This window comes from Mus caroli, chromosome 17, assembly GCF_900094665.2.
Source record: "Mus caroli chromosome 17, CAROLI_EIJ_v1.1, whole genome shotgun sequence".
Lineage (NCBI taxonomy): Eukaryota > Metazoa > Chordata > Mammalia > Rodentia > Muridae > Mus > Mus caroli.
In genome coordinates this window covers 2,957,909-2,975,371 of record NC_034586.1, presented here as the reverse complement: position 1 = coordinate 2,975,371, position 17,463 = coordinate 2,957,909, and the positions used below count along the sequence as shown (strand labels likewise).

The 17,463-nt window shown below is 45.4% G+C and overlaps 1 protein-coding gene across 4 annotated transcripts in view; it reads right to left on the bottom strand.

Annotated features, from left to right (window-relative positions):
• Tulp4 (TUB like protein 4) overlaps positions 1–3,030 on the bottom strand; it is a 139,642-nt gene extending 136,612 nt beyond the window's left edge. The window contains exon 1 of one of the 4 annotated variants that reach the window (XM_029471020.1): positions 2,885–3,030. The gene's annotated coding sequence lies outside the window, so the exon portion shown is untranslated. Of the gene's footprint in view, positions 1–1,841; positions 2,373–2,519; positions 2,591–2,884 lie in introns of those variants that run through there. The other 3 variants (XM_021185717.2, XM_029471019.1, XM_029471021.1) reach the window with 3 other exon arrangements.
• Between the last annotated feature and the right edge of the window lie 14,433 nt (positions 3,031–17,463).

The following is a 17,463-nucleotide window of genomic DNA, read 5'->3' as shown; positions in this document are numbered from 1 at the left end:
ACTTTGTAGACCAAGCTGGCCTCGAACTCAGAAATCCGCCTGCCTCTGCCTCCCGAGTGCTGGGATTAAAGGCGTGCGCCACCACGCCCGGCTAAGGCTATTGTCTTGACAATTACTTAGGACCTCAGCATCAACAATTTAAATTTAAAGGCTCAATTTAAAACTCTTTACAAAAATAGTAGCTGGGCGGTGGTGGCACACACTTTTAATCCCAGCAATTGGAAGGCAGAGGCAGGCGGATTTCTGAGTTCGAGGCCAGCCTGGTCTACAGAGTGAGTTCCAGGACAGGCAGGACTACACAGAGAAACCCTGTCTCAAAAAAACCAAAGGGAAAAAAAAAATAGTAACACATTTTTTTAAAAAAAATCCCCTCTTCATGAGGCTGTAAAGAGGGTGAACATATTAAGAGCACCTTCCACTCTGGCGGGGGACCTGGGTTTGGTTCCTAGCATCTGTGTCAGATGGCTCCCAGCCACCTGTAACTCCAGTTCCAGGGCATCCATCACCCTTTTCTGTCCTCAGACAGAACATGCATACAGTCAGGCACAAACACATAAAATATAACTAGGAAGAAAGAGAGAGGTATAACAAGGAAGCAAGGAAAGAAACATTCATTATAAAATAAATAAGCTGGTTCCAGAGATCACCCATCCTTTTAAAGGTTAAAATTCCATTTGAAGTTTTAGTGGAGGAAAGAAAGTTCTGAAACCAAATTCAGCTCCATATGAAAACCATAAAGCTGAAAATGATCCACATTTATGATGTCTGAGTTACTTAAAATACGTGTAGTAAACAGAACATGGGTAAGGCTGGCTTTCTGCTCATCCTCCATGCCTGAAACCTCCATGAGCGTTAAAAATATTTTTCCTTCCGTGACTTCCTGTAACTCAGCACAGCATATATCCAAGTCTGGAAGGCAACACCTCCCCCATCACCTAAAAATGTTGCTACTTCCACAGAACTCTTGAGTGTTTTCAAGAAAATGGTCATTGTCTAGTAATTCTTTCGCTCACACACATGTCTCTCTAATTGAGGGAGTAAAGACTAGATTTTGGCTATTCATAATGTGCTCATACAATCCCTTCTCCAGCAGGATCACAAGAAAGGACACATGAGACTCCCATTCGGAATATGGCTATCACTATACAGCTCCCAGCTGCCCACCTGAAGGCTAGGAGTCTCTCTGGAGGTTTTCTGGATTACAGTCCGGCTATGTGCAAGGGCCCAGTCATTTCACATTAGTCCCAAATTGGAATTCTCCAGGAATATGGTACGATCCCCTTGGGCTTCCTGAAAAACTCCCACCAAAGGAGTAGTGACTCCAGAAACAAAAACAAAAAACAAAATCCCACAGGCTCAAAATAAGACAATCTCAGAATGGTTTTTACATTCCTCTAAACCTTAGGAACAATTGCCCCTCCTAAAACCTGCTGCAGAACGGTAAGGAAATACCCTTAAGAGGCTCTGCCACCGTAGTGTAAAGAGGTGGGCCTGGTGTGGTGGCACAAACCCTTCATCTCAGCTCTGGAGGTAAAGGCAGGCGATCTCTACTAGGCCAGTCTGGTCTACACACTGAGTCCCAGGCCAGCCAGGGTTAACAGATCTAAATATTAATAGTATTAGAAAAGAAAAAAAGAAAGTATTTTAAAGAGGAGAGTCCCCAAGTAAAGAAACCCTGAAAACAGTTCCCTCCCCAAGGGATCAGATTATCCCCAGAGGGGGTAGAGTTACCTGGGCAGGTTGGCAGGTAGAAGGAACAGGTCCCTACATGACATCAATCTCACCGATGACTATCAACCCCTCCACATTCAATTCAAGCCACAAAGCTAGATGGCCCTCACCTTCCCAGCAAGTGGCGCCTCGGAAAGAAAGAAGTGGACACCTCCTTGTTAATTGCCCACAAACGGTGAAACTTCACATCAGCAGCAGGAGCTGGGTTAGGAGAGTGAAGGAGCAAAAGAGGAAGGGGGGTTGAAGCCTGGAGCGGAATCTCCGTGATTTGCCAGAAGAAACCGCACAGGCTCCAGACAGCAGATTTCCATGCAGCTGCCACGACAGGTGACCGGGCCGCTTTGCAGACACCCCGCTCACCCGCTGGCTGGCCCGGCTCGGTTGAAGGTGGGGAGAGTAGGAAAGGGAAGGAAGGCAGGAAGGAAAGGAGAACCGCCCCGGGACCCGGAGGCCGACAGAGCAAACGAGGGACTTGTGGGGGAGGCCGGGCCGGCGCAGCCCGTCTCCCCGGGAAAACCGGTAGAAGGGATTTTTCTGTCTGCACAATTAAGGAGAAGGGAAAAAAAACATGGCTCCGAGCCAAACGCCTTCTGATTTTACACACGCACGCCCGAGCTCCTCGGTCGGCCCAGTTCCTCGCACGCCGGAACAAAAGGCGAACCGGCGAGCCAGGCGCCGGCCGCCCAAGCTGGGGGTCCGCCGAGGAGCCCCGCGCCGGCCGCCCCCGCCGCGCCCACCGCCCGGCCCCCCGCCGTCCCGGTCCTCACGGCCGCCCATCCCAGCCTCACCTCCCTAGCGGCCGTGGCGGCGGCCCCGTGCCTCTCCGCCTCCGCCTCCGGCAGCCCTCGGCGCCGCCGCCGCCGCCGCCACCACCTCCCCCCCCCCGCGTCTCGGCCGAGACTCCGCCTCCCTCGGCCGCCACCGCGACCGCCAGTCGGGCTGGGGGGGTGGGCACGTGACCGCGCCACGTGACCCGGCGCCTCCCCGGCCCGCCCTCCCCGAGCGGCCCCGCGGCGGGTGGTGCTGCCCGGTGCGCGCGCGGGCGCGGGCGCGGGAGCGGGGTGCGGTCTCGAGCCTCCCACGCGCCGCTCGACGCCCGCGTCGCCCGCCTCCGCCACGGCCGAGCCCACGGCGCCTAGCCGGGACCACTCACCTCCTCCGGAGTCCTCACAGGCGAGCTTGTCAGCGGGGGCCGGAAGTGGACACCACACCGTCTCTTACCCAGGCCGTGCCGCTGCCGAGCACACAGCGGCTCGTACTATGAGGAACGTGGCTCCCCTGGAAACAGTCATTCAAGTGTCTTCGGCGGTGCTGCTGTTGTCACGTCAGTACCCCCTCCAGTTGCTTTCAGGGAGAAACGAATCCATAGCGTCATTTTAAGTCACACAGGCACAGTCACAGCCTTTACTCCCCACCCCACCCCACCCCGTTAAATTGATGTGCTAAGAAGGGAAACCAGCCATCCCTCGGTTTTCCACCGTTACAAAGAAGGCGTTGCTGGGTGCAGAGAATGCGTGGTTGAAAATGTAAAAATAGACAAGATCGCATCTTTCCTTGAGGCAAGGCTAAGAACAGTAGACACTCTTCCCAACTGTTAGGCACTGTTTTCTATTTCTGAGTATCATTGGCAAACGTTGAAACCATTTTACGGTTTTGCGTGTGTTCATTTGTTACAGACGGGGTCTTCTCTGTGTAGCGTAAGCTGGCCTCAAACTCAATTCTCCTGCCTCTTAAATGCTAGGATTTCAAACCACCATGCCTAGCCAGTTCCTATTTTAAAATCCCTCTGCTGATTCTATCAGAAGTCTGAGTAAGAGTCCATTGGGTTCTACAACTCTGCTCGAGATTTTTTAAGAGTGCTAACAAATGTTTTTAGTTTCTGGTTTTGAGCCTAGGTCTCACTGTTTAGCTTGGAACTCTCTCTGTAGACCAGGTTGGCATGGAACTCATGGAGAGCCACCTGCCTGAACAACACGGTGTTCTTTGTAATGTTACCACTCTTCTGCTAATACCGTAGATTTAATTTTGCTATCTTTTTGTCTTCTGTGCCTCACCCCGCCCCTTATTCCTTTAAGAACTATTTATTCTCTTTCATGACCTTTTCAGGAGCAAGGTGAGTTGCTTAAGACCTTCAGCTTGGGTCTCACCTGGCGACCCTCTTATAACAATCTGTTAAGTCAGTTGTGAATCTGCATTTTATACTTTAAAAACCTTTCTCATTATGGAATGAAGAGAGTTGCCTTCTATTTAGAAAATCTGGGGCCACTGGGAAACATTAGAAGGAAGATTTGGCATGTGGACCCTTCTTCTGGCCTCTGAAATCCCACTGGCCCAGTAATTTTCATTTTCTTGTGTTTAAAATGCTTTTTCACTATTAGAATTCCAGTAACAATATACAATAACTGCTGAAGACAATTACTCCAATGAGCTCTCTTTGTTCAGTGTTGCTGGCTCTGTTAACTGCCTTTCCCTTGGCTCCAAGTTCAAAAGTGTGAGAAAAACTTCTTACCATCTTGACCAATCCCCTATTAAGCAGTGAGGAATATGTGACATTTCTTTGAACATTACACTCTCTTCTACCCTGGGGGGAGTCACACAGTGAGCTCAGTGTTGGCCTGGTAATCCATGTGGTTAATAGTATGACGGCACAGTGGGACTTAAGTATTGTGTACTCTCCAGTGTGTGCCTCTGATGGTAAGAGCAGGATGGTAAACACCACTGCACCACTGCCTGACCCTAAAACTGGTCCAGCAGGCACAGGGGCTCTGCAGTTATCCACAGGTAACTGCTTGATCTGTCTTTACCTCTCCAGCCATCTCTTGACACCCTCTCACATTACTGAGATACCCAGATACTGGAACCCCGGAGTCTCTTTCCTTTCTCCCCACTTCCCAGTATGTCTGTGGGTACCTCCCTGCCCTCCTGGCTGTAACAAAGCTTAAAGCCCAAAGAACTTGCTGGTTGAACCCTTCAGACACCAAGGTACTTAGCACAGACACATGGAAACTGGATCCTGGGCATCGGGAGATGGCAAAGGAGCCAGAGCTCTTGGAGAATAAGATACAAGCCTTTGATCTTTCCATGTGTTCTGAGAGCCAAAACTGTTTGTGCCAACTTAGAGTTCATTACTGGAAACACAGCATGCCTCACAAAGAATAAATGCCTACATCCCCTGGGCTGCCCTGAGCCAAGCCACAGCCATACAATACCCCTACCAATTCTGGGTGCTACCAGTCACATATAGAAGGACTGAGATAAGTGCAGGGTTAATGTCTTATAATACTATAAAACAGTCACTACAATAGTCTTATAATGTTAGTTTTCACAAATAGCTGTTAAGGGCAAGAATGTTTAACCCCAAAGAAATGTAAACTTGGCTAGTGACACTGTGCTTGAGAGTCCCAAGGTGGGGATGATATTCCAATGCCTTCTCTTACTGAGCTGCTACTCTGGACCAGGCTTGGTCAGAACAAAAGTTCTGTGGCCTTGAGTCAGATGAGAAAAGATCCCCAGCTGACTGTAGAGAAGTGGATAGCCACCCTTGACCGAGCCCTTGGATCTGCTTGTGCCCAGATCTGATGAGCCGGGCTGGACACTCAGAACAACTGCAGTTCCCACCTGTGCCTCTGCCTGAGATCCAAAAGCGCCAGTCAGCCAAATGCTCTCTCTTCCCATCCTTTTCAATGCCTCCCAGAGCAAAGGCACACCTGGACCGAATGCCTACAACCAAAACCACTGCTTGCCTTAACATGGAAGGGGGAAATGGAAAACAGGAGGAAGTGGCTTTACAAAGAGACCGAGCTTTTGTGTTTGCCTCCTCTGCCCAGTAAGAAAGCAGAGAAGCCAGGGCAGGGTGCCACACTTGGCCGCAGTTGGAGCACCTTTCTCCTTCCTCACTGTGTGCAGCCTTTCACTGGTTTAAAGGGCATGTGCGTGGCCTCGCTTAACCCCAACACCATCTGTTTCTAGAAATATGTGAACAGTGCTGTGCCTCTTGCTGCTGTTTGCTGACAGTCTCACTATGTGTCATAAGCTTGCTTGGAACTCAAGATCTTCCTGCCTAGTCCTGCAGCATGCTAGAATAACAAGTATATGCCACTCTACCTGGTCCTTGATTAGCCAAGCCTCTAGAAAGGAAAAGTTATTTATAAAAGAAACTCATATTTCTACTATAGGAGAAATGAGATCAATAACCACTAGGCCCTTTCTTGCATAGAGTGGTCAAGACCAGTGGCTAAGGGGTGGGGGTGGGGGGGCCTGGATATGAAGTGATTAAGAGCAGAGGGAGATGAGCTCTGGGGATCATGTGGAAGGCTGTGTCGGGGCTCTAAGGATATGTGCTGGAACAATTTTGACCCAGACTTGCCATCTAGGAAGGAAACAGCCACCACAGAGTTGGCAGCTGAGGGCTATAAAGTCTGAGGTTGAAGACATCAGAGTAACGTTCAGAAGCAAAATCAGACAGCAAACACGCTAAGCACTTTGTCTCACCAATTTTATATAACCCATTTTTTTGTATTTCATTTTTGTTTTAACTTCCACGTGGAAGAAGGAATCAAAACCCCTGAAGCTGTAACAGAGACTGGGGGCAGAGTTTAAGCATGGAGCATTGTATTCATTGTGTTTCTACTGCTGTGATGCCGAGCAGTGGTGGCGCACACCTTTAATCCCAGCACTCAGGAGGCAGAGGCAGGCGGATTTCTGAGTTTGAGGCCAGCCTGGTCTACAGAGTGAGTTCCAGGGCAGCCAGGGCTACAGAGAGAAACCCTGTCTCAAAAAAACAAAACCAAACCAAAACAAAACCCAATTCTGACCGAGGCAACTCACAGAAGAAAGGGTTTATTTGGGCATATGGTTTTCGAGGGTCCTTCCTGACAGGAAATCATGGCAGCAGAGCAACGGAGAGCTCACATCTTGAACCATAAGCAGTAAATAGAGTAAACTGGGAATGGCTCCTGGCTTTGAAAACCTCAAAGGCTGGCCCTGGTGACATACTTCTTCCAGCAAGGCCACACCTTCTAACTTTACCCAAACAGTGCCAGCAACTGGTGACCACCTGTTCAAACGTCAGCACCCATAGTGGACAGTCTCATTCACAGCACGGCAAGCACTCTATGAGCTGAGTCCCATCTTCAGGCTCACTCTCAAATTAAAAACACAATTTCAGAATTGCAGATGGGGCTAGAGAGATGGCTCAGCATTTAAGAGGACATGTTCTTACAACATCCCTGTGTTCACTTCCCGGCACCCACAGGGCAGCTCACAAACACCTATAACTCCAGTTCCAGGGGCAATGCATTATCCTGACCTCCCAGGCACCAGGCATACACATGGTACACAGACCTACATTCAAGCAAAATACTCATGCACGTAAAATAAAGCATAAATTTTAAACTAAGAGGACCAGATCACAAGGTCTGGGTTGCCCTTGATATTTAACATGCTTAGATAAGCTTGTACACATTGCTGCTTCCCTCCAGCCTGCATATTTCAGTCTGTGAATAGGAAGAGGGTGATGCTGTCTGATTCTCTGAATTCTCAGGGTTATTGGTTTGGTTTGGTTGTTTTTCGTGACAGGGTTTCTCTGTATAGCTCTGGCTGTCCTGGAACTCACTTTGTAGACCAGGCTGGCCTCAAACTCAGAAATCCACCTGCCTCTGCCTCTGCCTGCCAAGTGCTGGGATTAAAGACGTGCACCACCACAACCGGCTACATTTTAAAGTTTAATTTCTACTTTTACCCATCCTTTCTCTTTCTGTCCCTCCCACACCACTCATTAGTTTATTCCTTTGGCCATGAGTCCAAGGTACAATTGGTAGCCACTTCTATAATACACAGTTAACTGGTATAGTGACTTACAGTTTTGATCCCAGCACTTGAGAGGTAGAGACAGGTGGAGCTCTGTGAGTTTGAGGCCAGCCTAGTCTACATAGTTCCTGGACAGCCAAAGACATACAGTGAGACCCTGTACCCTACTTTAATAAGGCTACTTAAAACACTTTAACCTCCCTTCTGGTCCACCACCCACCAGAGGTGTGGAAAGAAAAGGTTAATAGGAAGAAATAAGATGTGGACCTGTTTAGAAATAGTTCTTTAGGGCAATTCCAGTCTTTGATGTCAGGATATGAGCAGTTCAGTTCACAAGCTCATCCATTTGCAAACACCAAATCAGCAATGGCAGTTTGATCTAGAATGAACCTTGATGCTCTACCAGTTGGTCTGAGTCTGCCGAAGCAGCGAGAAGCCCCTGAAACACCACCAGACGTTCTTTGGTGCACTTCTCTCTATAAAGTCACAACAAACAATGATCAGCAAAGAAGGCAAGGCAAACCAATGCCATACAGCACGGTCCACTGCCTGTTGGGTTATGTTTATACCCTTTCCAAACATGAAGTGTTCTCAAGTGTCCACTCCAGCAAAACTTCACATGCCCTTTTTTCCAAGTAGCTCCCAAAAAAGCACCACGTGTCTGTTCTCAGCAAACCATCCTCCCACATATCTGCTTCAGCAAAAACATCCTCTCATAAGACAGCTTCCAGAAAAACCTCACATGACACAACTGAGTCTCCAAAGAAACCAGAAGTGTCCACTTCGATTCCCCTCTCTCTTTAAAGACGACCTGTAGTAACAACCCTGTAGTAAGCTGAGGCAAACTTGATGTAGAGAAATGCAATGCTACTTTGGGTCTCTAATTTTTAAGTCTGTAAAGGGAGAAGTATAAATCCAACTTGAGAATGGCTAACTATGCCTGCTGAAGATACAGTATCTGTGGCGGCTGCTGCCATCTTGTGACCAGGAGAGGAAGCAGCTCACGTAGGGCTGTGAAACAGGTGAGCGTGGCTTAGGTCACTGACTCTTAGAAACAGCCATCCTGTGTATGTTCCATTCACCCTGGCATATCTCACCTTGAGATATCTGTATTTGGGGATGATAAAATGCTTTGGTGATTTAAGTTTGCCTCCTCTTTAATTACAAAATCCTCCCAGCTGTTTCTGAGGGCCTTGGAGATCATTACCTCCACCCTGAGTGTGATTCCAGCCTTGTGGATCAGTGTCATCATTTACCCTGAAGCTAAAAGACTTTAAAAGGAGACATGGAATAAAACAATATAGGAGCCATACATGAAGTTAATAGAAATCATTAGATTCCAAAAAAGCAGACAAGCCAGGTGTGGTAGTACAAAGTACGGGCCTGTAATCCAAGCACTTGGGAGGTAAAGGCAGGAAGATGAGCCGAAGGTTAGTCTGTGTTACAGGTTGAGTTTGAGACCAGCCTAGGCTACATGAAACCCTGTCTCAAAACAAAACAAAAGAAGTAGACCACATTCAGTAATAACACTTGAATCTACAAATGCTTAGTAAAGTTGGCTTTCTAGTTAAAACTAGGTAATTAAACCATTATCTTTGTTGTAAACTTTTTAGTTTTTATCTAAATGCTAGCCATTTTCATCTTAACTAGAAAAAATACACCTTTTTATAACTGCAAACTGAAGACCTGAAATGTGATGCTTACCAAGAGAATGAAGTATCATTTTCTATATTGCTCCAACGACAATTGTTTATTTAATATTTAATAAGTAACTTAAACATGCATAAAAACGGACACAGGGCTGAGTGCACTGGCTTACTATGAAATCCCAGTACTTTGGAGGATGAGGCAGGAGAATTGCCACAGTTCAAAGTAACCAGACAGCAAGGTGAACTCCAAGCCATCATCAGCAACAGTGTAGGTTTCTGCTTCAAATCAAAACAGTAACAAACACTAGCAGGAGAAGAGAATGTCTGAGGGCCCTGTTTAAGCATTAGACTATAGAAGTGAGCAATGATCTATCTATATTAAAACAACTTTACAGCTACAAAATAATGTGTGAATAGGATAGAGTTAGTCTCTGTCTAGAATAAAAATGGATTTATATTTGATTTGCCTGCTACATTTTACTGACTTTGCCACATTTCTTGGCAATATGAGCTGTCTAGCAACTTGAAATTAGTGAGACGTATCCACTTCCCTTGACTTTTAAGAACTATGAAATAGGTAAGATGGAATGACCCATAACACACTGTGAACGAGTTTTAGAAAAAAAAACTACTAATGTGGTCCACGTGTAAAGACAATGAACACTTTTTATGGTGATTATACTGTTTTAAAGGCATCTGGCTGGTGAGAATATGCTTCATGACTATTACATATATACACATAAACACATATCATACAGGGACTGGAGGGCTCAGATGACTTGTCCTATTCCTGGGACCCACATGGGTGGCTCACCACCCCCTGTAAATCCAGCCCTAGGTGATTCGATGCCCTCTTCTGGCCTCCATTAGCAACTGTACTCACGTGCACATTCTACACACAGACCCACATGCAGGCACATAATTAAAAATAAAAGCTTAAAAGACCCTATGCATCCTATGTAACCCTCCCAAAACACACACACACACTCATGCACACACACAAAGAGTGAGGGTAAGGGTAATCTGGAATCAGTAATAAATTTCAGTCTAAGACCAAGAAAGGTTTTATAAGGTCTTCTTTATAAAAGGAAGAAAATGAAGGAAATGAAGGAAAAAAATTGTAATCCCCAAGTATAGAAGTTTAGAAACTAAGAAAACATCCTTTTGCCAATTTAAATGTAAACACATTCTTTTTCTAGTGAAAAGCCTGAATTCCAAGCTAAATTGATTTAATGCAATGTACCATTTCTAAGGAGAAAAAAATTATATACATATGTGTGTGTTTGTGTGTATATATATATATATATATATATACACATACATATACATGTGTGTATATGTAGATATATATACACATACATACATATACATACATATACATATACATATATATATATATATATATATAATATATATATATATTACTATTATATGCCATATATAATTCTTCCATATGACCCAGGGAGCAAAGATAAGACAAATTCTAGTGCATTTCAAGATCTTGATCCCTGATGCCAGATCTTATATATATGTGTGTGTTTGCATGTATATATGTATATATTTTATATATATATATTTATATATGCCTGTGCTTTTAAAACTCTTGGTCAGAGCTCCCCCTACTGGATAAACATACTCAATGCTATAAATCAGGCTCCAGATAGAGGTTCTGTTATCTACTTAGGTATTTATTGAGTCAGGGTCCTGTTTTGGACCTCCATGAATTCAAATGATCTCAAGTAATAATGAACACAACTACACACTACTGAAGCAAGCTAAGTGCATGTGTTATTGTTCCTAGGGCCTCAGACATTACAAGCAATCTCTCTGCCATTGAGTTACACCTCCAGTCAGATTCAAATTTATTTAAGATTTTTTTCATTTTTATGTGTATGAGTATCTGCGTGCATGTAAGCGCACCATGTGTATGCTTGGTGCCCACAGAGGTAAGTTAGACAATGTCAGGTCCCCTGGAACTCCAGATATCTGTGAACTGCCGTGCTAGGAAATGCATGTGGGCCTTATGAAAGAGAGGCAAGCATTCTTAACCACTGAGCCATCTCACCAGTCCTCCAAGTTTCATTTTTTAAAAATCTTTATGTGCACTGGTGTTTTGCCTGCATGCATGTCTGTGTGAGGGTGCTCAGATCTTGGAGTTACAGACAGTTGTGAACTGCCGTATGACTACTGAGAAAGGAACTTCGGTCCCCTGGAAGAGCAGTCAGTGCTCTTAACCACTGAGCCATCTCTCCAGCCTCCAAGATTCAAACTTGTAATGCATCTAATAGTGATGTGCTGCAGCTCGGACAGATCTCTTCCCCATGGCAGAGGACAGATCCCTTCCCCATGGCAGAGGGACGCACTTCTCACTTTAAGTGCTGAGTTTTGTTCTTTTCTTTTCTTTTCTTTTTTTTTTTTTAAAGATTTATTTATTATATGTAAGTACACTGTAGCTGTCTTCAGACACTCCAGAAGAGGGCGCCAGATCTCGTTACGGATGGTTGTGAGCCACCATGTGGTTGCTGGGATTTGAACTCTGGACCTTCGGAAGAGCAGTCGTGTGCTCTTACCCACTGAGCCATCTCACCAGCCCAAGTGCCGAGTTTTGAAAAGCCCACTTTGCGCGACAGATTAGTAAAGCCAAGACAATGATGGACCAATCCAAATGTTTTGGATTTGCAAGAATTTCAGATTTTAGATTTTTGGAACAATGATATTCAAGTTGTACTTTTATGTATCTACAATGCTGTCTTTCCTGTAGTCTGAGCTCTGCATGAATTTTTTGTTTCCTTTTCTAGCTCCTAGTACAGTGCCTGTGCACTCTAAGATCACATAGAGACAAGTCTACTCAGCACACTGTAAATGGTTAAGTGTTTGCCTAAGGCATTTTCAGCTCTTACCTCATCTGGGAAAACAATTTCAGATACATAGCAAGTACTATATATTGATCTATAATTTAGTGACTATATAGGTAAGGATATTTAGGATTAATTTTTAAAGTTTTTGCATGTGTGTGAATGTATGCCACATGTGTGTGTCCAAGGAAGTGTGTGAAGGCCAGCAGAGGGACTTGGATCTCATGCTGCTAGAGTTACAGGAAGTTGTGATCTGTCTAACATAGGTGTTGAGAACTGCATTGTAAGAGCAGCACATAGTCTTAACAAAGCTTTTATATACATTATTATTATTGCTGTTAATATTCTACTTACTCAAGATACTAAAAACCACCTAAATTCCAAGAATAGGGAAATGGCTAAATAAATGGTCTCACACACACACACACACATATATATGGCATGATATATATATATATACCGTATATATAACATTTTATACACACACACAGAGTCATCAATACTTGTAATTGTTTAAAATGTGGTCGATGTTTGCCAGTTGGTTGTTATTAACTTCTGAGTTCTGCCTCAGGTTCCTGAGCAGCTGACACTACAAGTGTGCGCTATCGTACCCTGCTTCTAATGTGTGATTTAGGGGGAGAGCGGTACTGCGCATAGAACCCAGAACTTGACGCATTCCAGGAAAATGTTCTACCACTGAGCCATGCCCTCAGCCCCCAAATGTGGGATTTTTAGAAGTCATAATAATATGGGAAAACCACTTATCCTTTAATTTGTTTAGACAGAGTCTCACTGTGTAGTCCTGGCTGGCTTTGACTTCAATGATTCCCCTTCCTGTCTCCCAAGTGCTGGGCTTAAAGGCATATGCCACACTCTCAACAAAACTGCTTGCCTTTTGCCACCCCAGGACAGACATGCACATGCCTGCATTAACTGCACAGCTTTGCTGAGGTTGTTCCAAGACCTACCTAAGCTCAGACTAGGTGTGCTTCAGGACTGCAAGAGGCAGACAGAGCAAACAAATAACTTGAGGTCTAACCAAATTCCTTCCAGAAGACCAAAAAGCAAGTCAGGTAGGCCCAACTGCAAAGTTCAACCAACCAACCAACCAACCAACCACATGATCTTTAAACAGATACCAAGGGGCTGAGGAAATGGCTCAGTTGATAACGTACGTCCTGTGCAACCAAGAGAGCCTGGGTATTAATCCCTAGCAACTACATTTTTAAAAAGGTTGGGTCCAGCAGCACACTTCTGTAACAACACCTGAGGAAGACATCCACTGTCAATGCCTCCCATCCATATACACGTGTACATATATACCCACATGTACATTTGTGCACACACCCATATACACACATGCATAAGGCACACACACAGAGGGTCAGGGGTCAGCAGCTGAAGAGATGGTGATGGCATATGTAAAACTGCAAGGTGAGAAGATGGGATGTGGGCTCTGTGGAAAGGGGAGATTGCTGAGACTTCCTGATCAGCCAGCTTAGCTGAAAAACAAGCTCGGGTTAAAGGAAAGACAGTGTCAGCCAGGCCACGCCATTTTGTAAAGCCTCTTCATTTTGTTTAAACTGTGATAATTCCCCAGACTACAGTAATTTGGTTTCCAGAGTTAAAGTAACTTATTTCTCGAGATTCTTGCTTTCTCTGCCCTAGTATCGAGTCAGAAACAGCTTGATTGTCAGCCACATGGCACAAAGCATCCTGCTTTCCAGTGGAACCTGTAAGGAAGTGCCACACTGCATTGGGCTAAGGAAAAAAGCAAGTGGAGAAGCAGGAAGTAGGAGAGAATTGGGAGTGTCACAGTCAGGGTTAGGGGCGTCTGGTGTTGACAGAAAGTCAATTAAAGGGACAGAGGTGGTGGGAATGTAATGGGACGGTAAGAGCCTGGAGGAAAGCTGGGAAAGGTAGATCTGTTACCTGAAGCAGCCTCCAAAGGTCCCTTCCTTCTTAGCTTCAGAGAAGAAATGAATTTCAGGGTAAGGAAAGATGAAGATGAACAGAGTTGGAGTTTATAATACATTTGACGAGCTGGGTGTGGTGACGCACGCCTTTAATCCCAGCACTCGGGAGGCAGAGGCAGGCGGATTTCTGAGTTCAAGGCCAGCCTGGTCTACAAAGTGAGTTCCAGGACAGTCAGGGATACACAGAGAAACCCTGTCTCAGAAAAACTAAAAAAAAAAAAAAAAAAAGAGTACATTTGACATAGGCTTCAGCCTTTTTAGTTACTGAAGGCTCCTTGCCACTTTTCTTTAAACCACACAAGGATATGGTAAAGGGCAGGCTTGCTCTCCCCATCCACAAGGTAGGGTGTCTTTGAAGTTGTTTTCACTAATCTTTGACCCTGACTGCATGTATGTATTGCATCATATGCATGCCTGATGCTTGCAAGGGTCAGAAGGCAGCATTGGCTGTCCAGGAATTGGAGTATGAATGGTTATGAGCCACCATGTGTGTGCAGAGAGCTGAACCGACAGTCTCAGCAAGAGTAACAAGTGCTCTTAACTGCTGACTCATCTCCAGCCCCGCCTTCCACCTTATTTGTTGTGAAGTGATTGTTAGACTTTGAGACTGTGTTTGCCCTTTTGGATTAGATGACATCATAAAGTTTGTTCACATTAATTCCATAGATGTCATTTGTCTTTGGTCCTCAGGTTCCCCCAGAATTGAGTGGGTACAAAGGAGTCTGGAAGACATTTAGGTTAGCAGACCCAGAACATTGAGTCACTTTCATCTGATCCCTTGACTGTCATTCTTGAGGCTCTATAAGTCAGCTAGCTTCCTCCCTTCCTCCTTTACCTCATCCTCCCCTTCCCTCCTTAGTGGTCAGCTGGATTAAGTTTACATTATTCCAATTTTGTTGGCAACATCCAGTGCCATAAGCAGCAAGTATTGGCTATGTGCGTCCTTCTCTCAGGACCTGTCTGGGAACATCTGGACTGTCACGGAGCTTCCTCACAACCTGTCTGGTGCAGTGCTTGTTGGCCTTGCCACCCACACAGAATGGTGTCTCTCCCTCTATCTTCAAAGCAGATTTGGTGGGCACTGGACACCTGATGATGACATAGTAGCCAAGCAAGGCCTTCCAAGGATATCTGGATTTCCACAGGAGTCCCAGGGTCTTGGGTCACCTAGTGGGCAGCATGGCCTTTTAGCTGCAGCTATAGATGTCTTTCAGCACTGCCTTCTTGTCACCAAAGTCTTTGCTTTGAGCTTTGGTAGAGCAAACGCTTCCCCCTTCACTTCACCACTGTCTCAGAAAGGCCAGCCAACTTCATCTTTTCACTGTCCCATAGTGGGCCCCGCACAGCAGTCCCTGTCCAGCATTAGTGTGTATAAAATTCATCTGCTGGACTCAGTGAGGTGCAGCTTCAGGTTAAGTTTAGGATGGCCTACCTTGAAGCCACTGGTACTGGTCTGGAGATCATTCTTGCTCTATCATGGCTATAGGATTTTCTGATCCCTTCAGCAATAGCACAAAAAAATTTGGAGCTCCTCAGATACTTGGTAACTAGTGAAAAAGTTACTTACAGAGCCTACTGCTTCGCCTGAATTATGAGCTTGTGGAGGCCATCCTGGAATAGTCTGTCAGCTGCCAATTCTTTACTTTCCAGGGAAGATGCCCCCAACTGTTGCAACCAGTCTCCTAGCTTCCTAGGAAGGCAGGAAGGCGCAGGAAGAAAGAAGAAGAGCATTCATTCATCAGTTTGAGGCCCAGGAGTTTGGAGGGCAAAGTGCCAAGAATTCCTGGGCCTCAGGCTCTCTCTACTGTTAGAGGGTGGCTAAGATAACCTGATGGGGACACCTTATATATTGGGAGCTCTTCCACAAGGTCCTGCTGCCCGCCCAGAAGCGGAACATTCTCAAGGGCAGGTTTGAACTGCTTTGTTCAGGTCTGTAGGAGTTCTGTTCTCCCAGCACTTGCAGGCAGAGCCAGGAGGATCAGTACTTACAGGCCATCCTTGGCTAAAGAGGACTTTTTTTCTTTTCTTTCTTTTTTTATTACATATTTTCTTCATTTACATTTCAAATGCTATCCTGAAAGTCCCCTATACCCTCCCCCCACCCTGCTCCCCAGTTCACCCACTCCAGCTTCCTGGCCCTGCCATTCCCCTGTACTGGGGCATATGATATTTGCAAGACCAAGGGGCTTCCCATTGATGGCCGACTAGGCCATCCTAAAGAGGACTTTCTATTCATGTTTTCTTTCCAAAAAATGCACCAACTACAAATGATAGGTTACAAACAAAACGTGGTTTGATGTACTCATTAAGACTAACAGAGACTGTCTTCTCCATTCCATGTCTTGTTGAAGTTCAAACCATTATCAAGACGTCTGTAAATTCTTCATGTCTCTATATTAGCTTTGTTTATCTCTCCATTTAATCTCCATTTTTCTCAGAGTGAAACTAACTCTCCTGCTTTAACAGAACATAAATCACACATCCAAAGGCCTTAGTAAGTGCAGAGGTCACTGAGAATTTGAGGAAGAAAGGAGTATGACAACCGCATAGACAAGTCATCCGAATATTAAACTAACCTTTGTGGTGGTGCCCACACTAGAATTCATAACTCAAGAGGCTTTAGAAGAAGGATCTTGAGTTTGAGGCCAGCTTAGGTAGGCTACACAGCCAGTTCTAGAATGCAGAAAGACCCCACTTTAAGAAGCCATACACCGACAGAACTTAGTCGTTCCATAAAGAAATTATACATATTAGAAGCTGAAGAAGTGGCGAGTTTCAGTGGTTAAGAGAATTTGTTTTTGCAAAGTGCCTGGGTTCAATTCTCAGCGCCTACATGGTGGCTCACAGCCATCTGCAACTAACTCCTAAGCTCTCATGTGGTGCACATTCATATACATAAACCTCAAAAAAATACTTAAAGTAATTAATCCCAGTAAACAGAAATGACTAAGACATCTTGCAGTCAATATTTGGAAACCAACGCCCTAAGCAATTAAGAGTGCTGCAATTACTGTCATCTAGTCAAAGGATCCAAACCATGCTAATGGCTGTCAGTAAAGAAGCTCCCGCAACTGCTCAGGGAAGCAGTTATCTAATTAGTGGATTTTAACAAAAGTTGGCTCCTTGCTGGGTAGGACCAGCATTTCCTTGGCAGTAAAAGGGAACAGATGTGTGAGAGATGAGCCGGCTCCAACCTACTGCACATTCTAGTTCAGCAGAAGCAGCAGGGAAGCCCTCTGGCAAGGTGGGTGCTTTAAGCCTATCTCAGAACGCAAGTATGGCTAGGTCCGGGCTGTAGACAGCTATTAGTGGTATTTAAAACTCCCAATGTAACCCTCAAGAAATCAGAGCCTGGGGCTGGTGAGATGGCTCAGTGGGTAAGAGCACCCGACTGCTCTTCCGAAGGTCCAGAGTTCAAATCCCAGCAACCACATGGTGGCTCAC